This window comes from Thermobia domestica, chromosome 14, assembly GCF_964235325.1.
Source record: "Thermobia domestica chromosome 14, izTheDome1.hap1.1, whole genome shotgun sequence".
Lineage (NCBI taxonomy): Eukaryota > Metazoa > Arthropoda > Insecta > Zygentoma > Lepismatidae > Thermobia > Thermobia domestica.
The window spans coordinates 66820646-66831992 of NC_137467.1; positions in this window are offsets into that span (position 1 = coordinate 66820646).

An 11347-nucleotide genomic window follows, 5' to 3' on the forward strand; every position below is an offset into this window, starting at 1 on the left:
GCAAAATTTATGTATTTCGCACCGCAAGCTAGTTACAATTTCCTTAAAAAGTATGCCCCTGCCAAATATCAGTAACTTTTGTGAAAAAAAAAGTGTCACTTTGATAAGCGTTGCTGTGTTTTTTCCTTAACGCTTAACCTTTTAAATTGTATCACCTATTTTTAGGTGATAGGCTAAAATCTTCATTATTCGATTAAAAAAGTACCAATAAAGCTTTTTACTTCGTTTGCTCGAAGGCATTGTGGAGCATGTTACATATGCTTTCACGCCTCTCTGCGTCAAGACATAGGATTTAAAAAAAGATATTTTCTGTTGTGCCTATTTTTATTATTTTTAGGCAGGCCTACATTTTGCATTCAGAAGACAAAATCTGCACACTCTTTCAGTTCACCCTTAGTATTTTTTTAAGATGATTTCAGATCTCTGCGTGAAAACAGGGGGGTCTAGAGGGGCAAAAATGTAAAAAATGGATATTTTTAATAAAAAATAGCATTTAATAAAGTTTCCATACATTTTGCTTAAGTTTTCCGACGGTGGAAATTAATATCTAATAGAGTGCTCTTTTGTATGCAGTCACTCAAATTAACAACAAATTTACTTTTTTTGGCCTACCTATGCTCCGTCTTTACCATTTCAGGATTGTAAGCATGCAACCATACAAGATGCATAATTTACTTCATGAATGTAGTGTGCATCCTTAAAATGGGATAGAGAATTTTAACCGTTCAGAAACACTTGCTAATGTTGAAAGACTATTTTGTGAGAAAAAAAAAAAGATAAACGTAAGTATGCAGTCATAGAATAAGACAGTAGGGAATATGCCGTAAATACTTGTTTGGAGGGTTGGCTGGTTTAAACCACAAACCAAAAAACGAAACATGTTTTTAAATCTTGATGAATGCACACTTGTGGGTTATCACGATTCACTCCCGTATATTATTAGTATTATATTCAGATCTAAATTCCCCATTCATTCATTACGCAGAGATTATATTACAAAAGCATCTTTTTCTTTATAAGTTTAAGAATGTTTCTTTTCTGATTTTTTATAGTTGTATATTGCATTATTGTTACGCAATTGAAAAGAAAAACTCTAAATATTATTCCGGTGCTTGGGGTCCCTGGTTCGATCCCAGCCCGTCTCATCCCACTTTCTTCATTTCACTCATCACCACCTCCTTTAGCCTAACTGGCATAAAAGTGGGACGTAAAACTTCAAGAGTTCATTTCATTTCAAAATACATCGAAATGCCGCACTTTTTTGGGAGGAGGGGGTCATACAAACCCCACAAGAGGCATTTTTTAAAATCAGAAGTATCTTTGGTATCTACTTATGTATAAATGGGTCAAAGCCAAAGTGAACTCAAACAATTCTTATCTTTATTCACTTTTCTTACTTATATGTAAATTAAGTCATCGTATTTCTTTAACTTGTACTAATAAAAGTCGTAGCGAACTAACTTGCACTTAAAAAGTTCTGCACTCTGCACTATTTTGAAATTGTCCATATAATTCTGTATAATGGTTTCACTTGTGTAACTGTTTATCTTTAGTCCTGAAATGACTCTTGATAGTTATATTAACAAGCAGGGTTGGCAAAAACCATTGTTTTTATTGAAAAAACAAAAAAAAAAAGTATATTTTGTTTAAACCTGGTTTTTTTGGTCGGCAGACGTATCGCATTTGTGGCCAATTAGTCCCGGTTTCGAGTTACAATGGAGGACAATTTCTCTCGGATGTAAGCCGAGAAGCAGTTTGGATTCCGCTTTTACCTTATGTGACCGTTTCCTGCATAACCTGATTGTTGCATAATAACACCAAGTTGAAATAAACTTATTTCTGTCCGTATGTGATACAAATACATAGAGCAAATTATTTAAACAAACAAACAAAAAAAAAATTAAACCCAAAAAAACGGGTTTTAAGTGCATTGCACGTATAGGCCTAGTCGTTTTTCAGTCAATCAAAATTTACTATGTCAATATCTTTAGTAACGCACAAATGCGTAATTCAATACGTTAAAAGCATTACTTGAGCAGACGGCTCTACCAAATTTTCACACATGTAACGCATTTTTCGATTTCTTCTAGCAGAGCATGCTCTGAGTGAAGAGCTAATGCTTAAACCACGAACCAACTTGTGCTAGGTGGCCAATAAAAGCACGAATGCTATAAACCGAGTCAGAGCCCGAGCGGAGCGAGGCGGTACGTCCGTAGGGAGCAGGCGCGTCAGCGACGGGGGCATACACATAAAAAAGAATAGCGGAAAAATACATAAAATATCCGAATAACTTTCAACTTTAAAAACACTTAAATAATTGTAATAACTCTTACCTTCAAAATGGCTTCACTAGTTTTCCGGGTACAAATGGCCCGCTGCGAGGAGAAATTCATTTGGGAGTATGTTTAGTACAAGGGGTCCAGAGGCACGTAGAAAACTCAAAATTTACAGAAGAAATGAATGACGCAAGTACTTAGACGTAACATAACGTAACCAAATCTAAGCTAACCTAACATAAACTAACCCAAACTTCCCTAATATTATAGAAATAAGCGAAATTCTATCATTTTTTGGAAAATTATGCGGGACACATACACTAACATAACCTATGGCTTGTGTATAGCCCGCTCCCCCCAGTTCTTTGTCACCGGAACTGGAAGAGTCACTTCTAATACTAGTGCTACTGCTACTAATACTACTACTATTACTACTACTTAAATCGAGAACACAACCCAACCAACCCCTGCGGGGCTTCTAACCCGTTCCTACTACTACTACTACTACTATTGCTACTAACTACCACTACTACTACTATTGCTACTAGCTACTACTACTACTGCTACTACTACTACTACTACCGCTACTACTACTAGTACTACTTATACTAAAGCTTCCTTACCACAAGATTTACATCTTAAATCTTTATAACATGCGATTCCGATTCATTATGAACTAGTGTGAATCGTTAGAATCACTATGATTCGTTAAAAATCACTGGGGGGAGCGGGCTATACTCAATCCTAACCTATTTTACAGTAATCGAATGTGAACAGAAATTACCAAAATTGTAACATTTTTCAGAGAAAAGAGCTGGAGCCCTTCTGGTAAACATAGTCCTTCGTTTGTTTTGAATTTTTACTTACTTTTCCACACTTCGCGTAGTACATTATACGTTTCAACAAACCATGCCGCTGCCAAAACTTCATGATATGACGCTCTTTATCACATAGTTCTTTGTAATAAAATCGTATGTTTGCATTATATCCATCACAAATTTCCATTGCTAACACGAACAGAACATTCCGTCATTTATTTCCACCTTCTTCGCATTGTTGTATTCTTCCGCCTTCCGGTTCAGTAAATACCGGTAGTTACACTTACAATACGTTCACTCCCACTCAAAATGCATTTCAATATATCTAATGACAGAAATTACTTATGTTCACACTACTTCTTTCACGAAAAGTGTTTGACATCGTATTTAACCTATAAATCTTGTTTTTGGTGGAGCCGTCTGCTCGAGTGAACCCTGTTGAAAATACTAAATTTTCATTTGTGTGTGTGTGTGTGTGGGGGGGGGGTTGTACGTACATAATAAGAATATGAAGCAGAAGCGTCAGCGAAGATCGGTGAACACATAGAGGATGGCGCAAAACAATGTATATGGCTTAAAATCTTTTACTTTACGTATTGAATTATGCATTTGTGCGTTACTAAAGACATTACAGATTGGTGTTGCAAAGTAACATAACACATTACCAGAGTAAGTTTATTAATTTCATGAATCGCTCAACTCTCGGACATTTCTATAGTAGCGCGTGATGAGTTAGTACATTGACTTCGGATACTCCATTTCGTATCCTGTGCTTACTAGCTACCTTATGGGTGAACCCGTGGTTAAGATCGACTTTATGTTTTCTACGTAGACACGTGTCTCACAGATAACAACACAAGCATTTAGACTTACACACTAGTCTATTAAAATATTATTACGAATTTGTTTTGTAAAGTTTACAAATATGTACAGCAAATCCACACAATTATTGCGCTGAAAATTACACTACGATACTTACAGTTAAATTTTACCATTGCAATGTTTATACACTGCACAGTATTTGCAATGTGACGCCTGTTGAACTTGGAAACTACTCCTCTTTTAAATGTGTTCTTCTATAAGATATTGTCTGAAATGTATATAGCATTAGCTTATATACACAGCTAAATTACGGAATAGATTTACAAGGGTTATAATAAATCAAATCATGGAGTTCACTTACCTTATATATTGTTTGTCTTCCATCATTGTTAGTTCCTCGTTCAACTGGATAAGTAAGTGGATTTAATATTTCAAATTCTTTAAACAAAGAGATCCATTCATCCCTTTCTCTTACACAAAGTCTAAGGTCTAATTACATTGTTTTCTAATTTCACGTAATTAATATTTGTAGGTAGAATATACATTATTCTTCCAGCCATTATGCCCACCACAGCTCCACTAGTACTTCCAATCCAAGTGAACGATTCGATTTGTGTCACTACTCCGTTTCTGTCACAGGATGGAATTATAACGTATGAACAATTCAACCAATCTGAACTGCGAAATTTTTCCGGTTCTGGATTCTCGGGCGTGAAAAAAAAAAAAAAAAAAAAAATATGCGCCCCGCACTCACACAGCAGAAGAGACCGATGGGGAGTTCGGCAGTGGCTCTCATAGAGGGTGCTCATCTTGCAGTGCTCTGTGAGGAAGAAGGTTAAGTGGGCCTTTGCTATACACCCACACTAAACTTACACTTTCTCTTACATTTACTGGTACACACATTCCCTTCTTTTTTACCCGCTTTCTTTTTCATTTTATACCAACATTTACCCTTAATTTTTTGCCCTGTTCATCTTGGCTTTTCGCCCTCTTTCCCTGACTGAACTCCTTTCCCGATTTTGACCTTTCCCTGACTTGTGTCATTTCTTCTCGATTCTGTCCTGTATTTTATTCTATTTTGCTTTTGAATCATAAATCCTCTGTTTGAGGTACACATTTGACCATTAAGCACTTGTAGCACATATAACTGGTGAGCTGGTGCACCCACCTATTTGACTGATAATAGTCACAAGACAAGACAAGACGAGACGGAAGCAAGGAAAGTAACGAGCAGTTGCCACGTGGAAACAAACATAGTCAAATCTAACTGAACTGTCCAGAAGACGTAGCGTCAGGGCAAAAAGTTTCACAGGAAACTCGAGGAAGGGAGTTCGACATTGGCCGCTATTGTGTTTAGGCATGGGCAGTGGGAATATTACCGATGGGAAAGAATTTAAAAAATATGGAATATTCACAGCTTATTTTCCTGGCCTATAAATTCCCGGGAAGAAATTTATTTCCATTTCTTTATCTTCCAAATTATAATAACCGTATGATTAATTATCTTATTTTAATATATTATGATTTACTTTAGGTTTTAAAGAATTTGGAGGTTAAAATTTTTTTAATTATTTGACGGTACTTAATATAACTAATAATATGATTTTTTTAAGTTCCATTTCCACTAAAAGTAGGGTAATTGTTTAATATTGGGGTCCAAAACTAGCAAAAAGTAGGATGATTTACGGAACAAATGAGTTGATAGTGATGTTCAAGTAGTCAAGAGAGTATCGAACACATTTTTTTTTTTTTTAAGGGGAGTAGGGGATTTATACAAAACTGAAAGGTAAGTGGAAGTGATTTAGGGTTAAGTTCCAAAGTTGGGCGTCCGTTTCCAGCAAAATTTTTAAAATTTACAGGAAATATATGGATAATTTGATCGTTTGTGTGCTTGATAATATATAAGAGTCTCGAAAAATCTGTTTATTTTTTATATATAAGCGGTTATAAACATGGGACTATACAGCGAGCGGAGGGAACTACTTCGCGCAAGGTAACAAAACAGTTGCATTGTGGAAAAAAAACTAGCATATATGTTATCAACATGCGAATGTACAAGGGCAATGAAGTAACAGTTTTAACATTTGTGAAGCAATACGTTGATAACGAACAAAATCTTTTAAAAGTTTGTGAAGAGCACGGATTAATGAACCTAGTAACAAACTGCAGAAAGTGTGCAAAGGAGATAACAGCGATAAAAACGTGGCGAAAGCGGTTGCCCAACTTCGGAATAAATGCCGTGATTTATGTGAGAAAAGAAAGTGAATTGGTGGTAACGAAGATAGAAAACAACGTGCCATGCGGGGTTTCTAACCCGCCTTCATTCGCTAACGCTCGCTCTGCAATGCTGTCTGAATTTAATGTTGGTAATGTAATTTAACGTATGAAACCATAACACAACCACATCGGAATAGAATGTCGCAAAAAAAGTAGGTGCAAAAGCTGGCCAAAGTTACAAATGGTGAAAAGGAACCGCTTTGTAAAGTAACTTATAATTATGTACAAATAAAGATGAAGTACTATCAATAAACCCTGAACCACCATTAGTAATAGGCGTCGGTCTGTTTCCTCTTTCTGACTCGAATTTCTGAAGATGTACACGGACTTTTTTTTTTATATGTGAATTGACGTATGGAATTTCGAGAAATACGTAGAATGAAAGGTCCTGTATGGCAATGTTACGTGCTAAAACATAAGTAAGTATCCTACAAATTTTGTGAACATAAAATTGGTGAGACATGTATCTTCTAGCATTTACCCAATGTAATTGGTTTATAACATTTATAAATTTAATGTGCTTATAATATCAGTAATAGAGTCAAGGTGTATCCAAAATTGAACTAGTAAAATAATTATTAAAATCTTGGTATTTATCGCTTGACTATTTGGCTACAAAACAACGGTATGAATTTTTTGTACGGTACCACATATTTGTAAAATGTGCAGAACAAATTTGTAATAATATTTTAATAGACCAGTGTGTAAATAGTCAAAATATGTTGTGTTATTACCTGTGAGAAACGTATCTACGTAGAAAATTACTAAAAACAAAGTTAATCTGTAAAAAATGATTTCGCCCATAATAGGAATGTGGTAAATTCACAGTGAGTAGGTGGGTAAGCGGGGACGGTTCTAGAACACAGGTCCCACCATGTAGGTTAGTGGCTAGGTTGGTTCCTTTCTATACCAAATATAATATTTAAATCACATGGTATTGCCTAGCGAGCGTCAACGAGTGAAGGCGGTTTAGAGCCCCGCAGGGCACGTTGTTTTCTGTTTTTATTACACATATATGGGAAGGGAGACCTGTGTTCCAGAACCTTGCTGGGTGAGCGACAGTGGGTATACGTTAAACGTGACTAATCGAATCAATATTCCATACGGCATAAGAACGCACACATTGAGTGTGGCTTAGCTTCGCGACATTCCATTGTCACTTTGTAGATTGCCTTCGTATAGCACTTCTATTTATAATATCATGGTAAGGAGCGCACACATTGTATTTCGTTTAGTATACATATCAGAAGAAAGATCCCACTATATTTCAGTTTGTCATACAGGCGTATTGTCATGTCAGTTTTCATATTCTTTCCGCATATGTTATAGATTCATACGCTCTTAAAAACTACGATAGTATCGAGGTCGAAGGGCAATATGTTGTGGAGTACTCCTGAGTGTTATTCGGCATGTTTCTTTCACATATTACATCATACACTTTCTATGTCGGTTGCTAATACAGTGGATATGTCCTCTCTACGCAACTTCATATAGTGCAGCATTAAGCTTCATTTATTTCCATAATTAGTCACCGTACAGTAATATCTTTATTACATTTTTGGTTTTTCTGATGCTTAAATTTCATATATTTCTACAATTTTTGTCGTAATTTTCCCAACCGCCAGCAACGGAACCTAACCCAATGTACTGTATATGTTACTCCGTATATGTAAATTGCCAACACATTACTATTTTTCTGAATTAAGAATTTTTACCGGTAAATTGATATTCTCGTGTATTTTATTTACACTTTATGTAGAAATTACCATATAAAATTTGTAAATCTTGAACTTTATAATATATTAATTGGTGAGACGAAGATTATTATTTGACATAGATTGAATAAATGGTGGAAGAATTCGACTTCAGTTTTCAAATAATGTATTTCTACGCTAAATTTCTCTCTGTAATCCATTTTGATGCATTAGCAAAATAAAATTCCATAGTATGTCCAGGAGCAAATTGATGGGAAAACTTCAGTACTTGCTATCGGAAGACAACGATTTTTTGCCCTTATTTTTCCAAGATGATTTCACAAGGTATATTCTACTTTTATGCCAGCCTGATCAGTATGGAAAAAGTCTTAAGGGTCTTCACTACAGCGAAATTAAACTACCGGTAATTTTAGAGTTTTTCTCTAATGTTTTCAAAACTAAAAATATTCGAAAAACAGCAACGTAGTGAACTAAACAATACGATCTTTCATGTGACACCGTTATCAAAACTCATCTATCTGCTTTCCATTTGAAACTGTAGATAGATTCAGCATTTTTTCAGGTTCTGTAAATAACGACACACCAAAAACAGATAGGTTAGTTATTGTAAAGGTATTACTTGCAAAATTGTATTGTCTAGTTCACTACGATTCTGCTTTTTGAATAATTTTATTAGTTTTGAAGATATTACAGACAAAATCTAAAATTTGCGGTAATTTAATTTCGCTGTAGTGAAGACCCTTAATTGCATGATTGTATATATTTGATACAGTTTCTGAGTCGGCGAATACGTGCTGTAGTTCTATTTAGTATGAATAACAAAATAAGGAAAATATAAATCCATTAGTAGATCATACTGCTAGTGACATATACAGTATGTATTCAACGCTTGATTTTATATTTGCTACGTACGATAAGTACGTGCCAAAGACAGTTGAAATTTCAGAGAAACACCGATATGTTACAATTATGTACTACCGCAATTATTCTTATTATAAAATACATTGAAGTCTTCTTCAAAAATATTCTAATGATGATTCCTCCCCCCTTTTTTTAACACATAGTATTTTCTCTATGGTAATTCATCCATTTTCTTTCAAATGGCTTATGTGTGTCTGAAACATGATTCTTTATTATTATTATTATTTTTTAATTAGACACATGCTGTCCTAAAAATACAGGGTTGTATTTTTCAGTGATGCAAGTGTTATTGGAAAAGGAAGTAACTAGAAGTTGAGATGGCAAGTGTTTAAAACATTTTTGGTAATTTAAGAGTTTTAGTTACATCTTAGAAAAATAGCAAATAGTTCTGGCCTAGTAGCATGAATGAGCACGCATATATTTCAGTTAGTTGTAGAGATATTAAAGAGGCTCGTATAGGATACTAGGAAATATCGTAAGTTGCTAATACAAGATTCTTGAATTAGCTAGTATATCTGTAACCAGAAGTTTAATAGTTGAACGTTGAATCTTTGTGTATGCCTAGTAAAATCAAAATTTTGGTAATTGCTAAGAATCAGTCGATATTTCTGGAGTTAACTAAGCGTATTGGCTTCCAACCTTTGTTGTGTTAGTAATTTTCACTTCGCTCAAATAGTACTGTAGGTCTTAATACATATTGAAAAAAAAACTCTTACTGAGATAAATACCTCTTATCTGCTATTTGCTTTGTTCTCAAATTTAATAATCATGAGCAATATTCTTAAATTTAGGATAAAATAGTATGTAATTATTTGAGAGATTAATTGATTGTTCGAAATTGTTGTAATCAGACAATACGTTAATACAGTCATTTTATTATTTTAATTGTTATTCTGGTTCCAAAAAATAATCTTTCGAATTTTCCTTGTAGTCTTGTTCACAGAGAACAAAAACGGAGAGGAACGTGAAAAATATCTGGGAATGTGAGAAGGAACGATCTCACTGAAATAGAGCAGTGCGTGGACCACTTTGTGCTGGCTGGTCCCTGTAACTCATTGAAGCTCCAAAGCAACACAATATTGGTAAACTTGAATGGCTTCTCTATTTTCCAGTATTATTGTTTGCTCAAAATATTAAATTCCATTTATATGAAGATTTGAATCTACTTTAACGTTCTAACTTTTCATTTGTGTACTTTACGTTTCTATAAGAAAAATCTAAAAGAAATTTATGAGAATAATCTCTCAGATACAGAGGTCACTAATTATATGACACCCGTTTTAGTAGTATTGACATCTTAGTGTTCATATTGGATGTTCGTTCTTTTATAGTTTTTTTTTTTTTTTTTTTTTTCAAGATTGTAATGGCAACGTTGAGCTGTAGTTTCAGTTATGTGTAGGATCTCATATGTGCTTAAAATTGTAGAGGCTGTTGCATAACATTTCAGTTTTCGTTATCAATATCCAACCTAACAAAAACGAAAAATTACAGTTTATTTTTTTTCACTTTTTATATTAGCGGAACTATATTGAGATATTTGGAACAAAATTTATATTACCAAATACTCATATACCTAGGTGTATAGTAAATCCTTGAAACAAAACGCAAAACTGGTAATGGAAATGGCGTACGGGCAATATGTTCCGAAATATAATGCACGACTTTCCTTCGGCAATACTGGTAGTTTTTACTTTCAGTAATTATTTTTCTGTGGTGTATACAAAAATCAAAAAAATTTGAGATAATAAAGTAGTAGTGAAAGCAAAGGAGGACTATTGTAGATTGATATATATTTAGAGAGGTTTATTGTTTTTGTCTATAAGTGTGCGAGTATCCATTTATTTTAATTGGCTTCAGAATATTAGAAAATTTATATTTCGATCAATGGTCAGTCATATTTCGATTTTATGTAAACAGCAAAATCTACCTAATGCCCCTTATTTGTTTGATTTTCTGTTAATACCAAAAACGATATTGCAGTTTTTAACCGTAACTTATGGCACATATACTATAAGAGAAGTAACATGGCAAGAGTAAGCATGGCCAAGCTGTGACATATTGCCAGATCAATTTGCTCAACAAACATATCATTTTACTATTACAGCTTTGATAATACCTAATAATATCACTTGCAATTGATATTTAATTTTAGACAAATGCTTGTGACGACGTATCTAAATTGATTCTTTATCGTCACTACTAAAACGTATTTCGCAGTCTTGCATTTTCTTGCCATATATTTCTTTCTTCAACTTAAAGGAAAAATGAGAGACAGTTGGAATTCCTTTTACAAATGAGTGATATTTGTAGGAACAATTAGATGCTTCATTTTATTTCCCTTTGTTTTAAAATCCTGCAGTTAATTTTCGTGAACAAATTTATACCATTGTCCGGTTTTCGAAAACAGTGTATCGTTCATTCCGTTGAGAATAACACACTACGAAAACGTTTCTTGTTAAAGGTTGCAACGCAATCATAGAGAACTTCAGGTCATGTTTACTGTGTGTACTTACGAAGT